The sequence below is a fragment of the Hipposideros armiger genome, unplaced genomic scaffold, assembly GCF_001890085.2.
Source record: "Hipposideros armiger isolate ML-2016 unplaced genomic scaffold, ASM189008v1 scaffold_1118, whole genome shotgun sequence".
NCBI lineage: Eukaryota > Metazoa > Chordata > Mammalia > Chiroptera > Hipposideridae > Hipposideros > Hipposideros armiger.
The window spans coordinates 18,898-24,042 of NW_017732468.1; positions in this window are offsets into that span (position 1 = coordinate 18,898).

Genomic DNA, 5,145 nt, shown 5'->3' on the forward strand with positions numbered 1-5,145 from the left:
TCGAAACACACACACGCATACACAAATAATAAAATAAAATTCAAACATGGGAATCATAAAGAAAAAAATGACATGTCAAATGTTATAAAAAGCATCAAAATATGTATCTTATAATGAGATGCTTTGACATCCCCTTGTCCAAATGATGGAAAAAATATAAAAGAAGTATAAACTGAGGAAACTTGTAGATGGCTGTCATCTGCATTAAAAGTAATTAAGTATATGCATGCAGATCTTGAATACGCTTACGGATATACAAGAATCGTAAAATCCTGGATCTGCACAATCATGATTTATTCCAGATTATCATTCTGGGCCAAAGGTAGACTTATATTTTTCATGTGGCCTTCAAATTGTGTTTAAACATAGCTTATACAATGTGTCTGAGCAATAGCTGGAATTGGCAGAAGTATATTCTTTGTTGGCGTCAAAGAAAAAATTGTCAGGAAAATGAGAACAAATCAAGCCTCTTCTCTCTTTCTTTCATCCCACGCCCTCCTTCAACAACTATCATATCATTCCTATTCTTTACAGCCCAAATGCTTGAAATTCTCATCAGCATTCTTTGTCTTACTTCCTCATCTTGCAATTACTCCACCTCAACCCATTACTAATCCAGTTTTTTAATCCTATCCACCACAAAAACTGGGCTTCCAACTGGCTACCACTGAATCAATCAACAGTTTCCATTCCTAATCTTTTTTCAATTTTTTAGTTACAGGTGACATTCAATATTATATGTTTCAGGTGTACAGCATAGTGGTTAGACATTTATATAACTTATGGGGTGATCCCCAATAAGTCTAGTACCCACTTGACACCATACATAATTATTACATCATTATTGACTATATTCCCTATGCTGTACTTTACATCCCTGTGACTGTTTTGTAACTGCCAATTTGTACTTCTTAATCCCTTCACCCAACCTCCCAACCCCACTCCCATCTGGCATCCATCATTTTGTTCTCTGTATCTATAGGGCTGTCTCTGTTTTGTTTGCTCATTTATTCCGTTTTTTAGATTACAAATATAAGTGAATTCATATGGTATTTGTCTTTGTCTGACTTATTTGACTTAGCATAATACCACCTAGGTCCATCCATATTGTCTCAAATGATAAGATTTCATTCTCTTTTTTTGGCCAAGTAATATTCCATTGTATATATGCACTACATCTTCCATTCCTTATCTTGCTTGAGCTTTCTGCAGCATTCTATGGTGCTGATGACAACTTCTTTCCAAACATCTCTCCTTTTTGAATACAGTGTTGTTGCTAATCCTTGGGTTCCCCCTAACCCTCTGCCTGCTCCTTCCCACTCTTCTGTAGACTCTGACTAACCCTTCAGTGATGGTTTCTCTTCCGGGTTCTGTTCTAGGCTGTCTTCTCAATCAACACATTATTTTTGAAGAGTCTCCTGTTCTCTCTGCTATTGGCATTCATTTCTAATTCATCAGCTCAGACTTCTCTCCTCATCTTGAGACCCACAGACGCCTCCTGGAAATATCCACCTGGATGTCCCCAAGGCACCTGAAAGTCAATTTGCCCCCAAATACATTTGCTTTTCAATTTTCTTCACACAGAATCTACTGTTNCCACTGTATAAGATGTACCCAGTTTTTAGACCCCAAATTTTTCCAAAAAGGGTGCATCTTAAACATGGGGGAGATATGGTATTTTTCTTAATAATTTTGAAATTATTTTAATGTACTTGGGGAAATATAAGTAACATATCAAAAGCATGAGTCCATGCATTTACTTGGGATGAGGCCAAGGTCTGCTGGTTGGAGGCTACGACTCATTATATATAAGGGACCAGAGAACTTCCTTTGGAGAATTTCAGAATAAGAGATGTTCTTAATCTGAATCTGTGGCTCTCTGAGTGCTTAGAGACCTTGAAATGCAAGGTGCAAAAGAGCCACAAGTATTCATTGACTTGTAAGGAAATAAGATTAGAGATCAAATTTTGGTATTTTCAAATAATTTTGAAGAACATTTTGAGAAGACACATGTCGTCTCTATGGCTTAATAATATTAAACTAGTTTCTTCACTTGCATAGCGTTTCAGTGACATGAATAGTGATTCATCTTTCAAGCCTGGCTCTTGCTTCACTAAGTGGTGACCATGCCTAAGTCGAGGTTCCTTTACGGTAGGAGTCTCTTTACTGTTACCAAAAGTCTGCTTCTGAGTAGAAATTGCCATTTCAAAGGGGGAAATAATGCAACCATGACTGACTGGTAGACACAGGAAAGCTTCAGGGCTTTCGTTTCCTACTTGCCTTCTAGTCATTTCCCCGAAGATGGCCCAGTCCTGGGCTTGCCATACTGTAGTGGAGGAACAGCCACCAAGAAAATTACGTCAGATGTCTCTTTTGAGGGCTGTGACACAAATATGGCACACATGAGGGAACCTGGGTTCGCTTTCCAGTTCTGTTTCTTTCTAAATGTCTGACTTGGTGAGTTATTNGGTCTCTGGATCAGAGAAGAGATTGTTTATTGCTCACAAAGTATTTTAGCACCAGCTCTCTGAGCCCCAGTCGTCTTGGGGTTACACAATGAGGGAAAAAGAGGAATCCGGGCATTATGAGATGTGGAGCTTATACTGGCTGGCTGGCATGTCAGCCCATCCTCCTCTACAGACAGAGAGGAAATTTTACCCTGGAATATAAATAAATATTCTCCAGGATGGCAAGAGGAATGGGTTCTATAGCTTCCCTGGCTGGAATGTAAGCCAATGGCTCCAGGAGAGACAAATCTCTAAATCTCGCTAGAGCAATATACTATACCCAGCTTCCAAGGTATATTTGCCATTACATCATCCTTTACCCAAGTTTTCCCATTCTCAGGAAGTTCAGACTAGCAGAAATATGGGAATATCCTTGGAAAATTAGTTCCCAACAGTATCAGTCTGAGACAGAGGGGGAATTAAAAATATAAGAAATTCTCCCCTTCATATCAGTTTGAGAAGCACCAGTGTAAGTTACCCAAATAAGGAAATTAAGATGTGAAGCCCAATTTGGTGAGTTACAGGGTTTAGATGACATTTCCTGGACAAGTCATCGTAGAGTTTAAAGGAGAGGGGGAACTGAAAGACCTTTTGCAAGTTATCATGGGAATGATAGTTGAGACCAGAAGGAGAAGGCGAAATCGCCAGTGGACAGAAAAGAGAAGGAAAGGAGAGAAGAACGTTGCCAAGTCAAACCTGGTTGAGCATTGGGCTGCGTGGAGAGAGGAAGGGCGGTCTTCAGAGTGTCTGCAGGAGCTTGGGTTGGACGCTTGGTGGGGCCAGCGAGGGCTCTGAGGAAAGACTGTTTCAGCCATTGTTAGGTGCTTCCAAGCAGTTCCACTGCTCTTAGCTGGAAGGGCCCTATCACTAGACATCTTAGGACACCCATTNAATAGCCAGGATGTCCTGGGTTCTAGTCCTTGTCACACAAACTTGCTATTTGACCTCGGGCAGCTCACCTTGTTAACCTCTGATTTCTCCTTTCACCTTGTTTGGAGAGGGGACGATGGGGGAAGTTACGGTATATGCTCTCTGACACTTTGGGTTTTGCCATTTGTCATCTGATGCCCGAGTTTGGTCCCTAGCACTGCAGGTTGTGTTTTATAAATCTGGGGGTGTGGAGGGTGAGGGGCAGCTTCCGTGAGACAGTCTAGGGCCAGTGTCTCCATCACCTATAATGCAGGAATTCCTGGTTCCAACACACTTCATGGCAACACACGTATTTTCTCTGCTTCTCTCTGAATGTAAACGGATGCCATGACACAGAGCCATATAGACAATGTAAACATAGATTTCAAAATAAACAGAGTTCTGGGAAATGCCTTCATAATCCATAGGTTTAATATTGCATTTATGTGTGTATGTATGGACTCATATGTATGTATGTAGGAATGACTGAAGTCTAAGAGCACTTGGCAGTCTATTTTTCCCTCCTAGTCTTACAGAGCACGGGCTTGTTCACATAGGCTGAGGCTTTGCTTTCTGGCTCTCTTATTTATAAGTTAGGCTGATCTTAGGTGACTTAATGGTTCAACCTCACCTTCCTTACAGGTCAAATGATGATAGCGCCCACCTTATGAGATTACCAGGAGGATAAAATGAAAGAGTCTGTGACCTGCTTGTTAAACGTTACTGACTTAAATCTGGCTTAACATTTTCCGGGTTCCCCTTTCCTGCCCTCTTCCTCGTTTGCCTCCTAAGCTCCCAGGCAGCCAGTGTGTAGGTCAGTCCTGGGCAGGAAGATGCCCTGCGCTCACTACTGCCTGTTCCCTTCAGCTCCTCCNCCCCTCTCCCCCCATTACTCAAATCATTATTTATTTCTTAAAAGACAAGAGAGTTCCCTGGCGCTTCCTCAGGCCCCAAGGCATGTCCATATCGCGTCCCTCCCTCCAGCTGATATCCCTCCTGGAAGGCAGCTCTGGAAGAATCCTGTCAGCATTGGAAGGAGCCCAAGCAGATAATCAGGAAATTACGTATTCACCAGGAATGGGTACTTGGAGTGCGGCAAGTTCAATTTGCCAGATAATTTGCTTCCTACATTCAACTTTACCTACAGCACAATGAAATACATTTTGATCTAAATTGCCTCCTAACTCCAATCAGCATTAATTTAATAATACATATTCAACAGATATAAACACTTCAAATGACTAGAAAATGAATATAGATCCACATGTGTTTGTGCTGATATTGGCACCTAAATATGATATTTATCAGTGATGGCAATGTCTTTTCGTGTTATTATTACCCCCTCCCAAACATGAATATGAAATCATTTTCAGTGTGCTAAGGGATTTGCATACTGGCAGGGGTGGGAGAGCCTTCGACTACTTTTCTTTGCTTTCCTATGTGTCAACTACAATTTTCTCTGCTAGGCCTCACTCGGGTCAGATGGATTTCTTCTCTAGTCAGGACACAGCACTGCCTCTTCTGGCTGGCCTAGAAAGACTCAGCCCAGCCTGAAGTGGTGATTGTTTTTCTTCTCTGTGGAAGAAGAGGGGAAACTGAGGAAATATTAGCACATTCTCACCACATCAGCAAGATGGCCACACAAAAGCATTTTGGACAGAGAATACCCAGAAATAGACTTGAGGATTCTTAGAACTGAGAAAAGCATTCTAGACATCCAACCACTCAT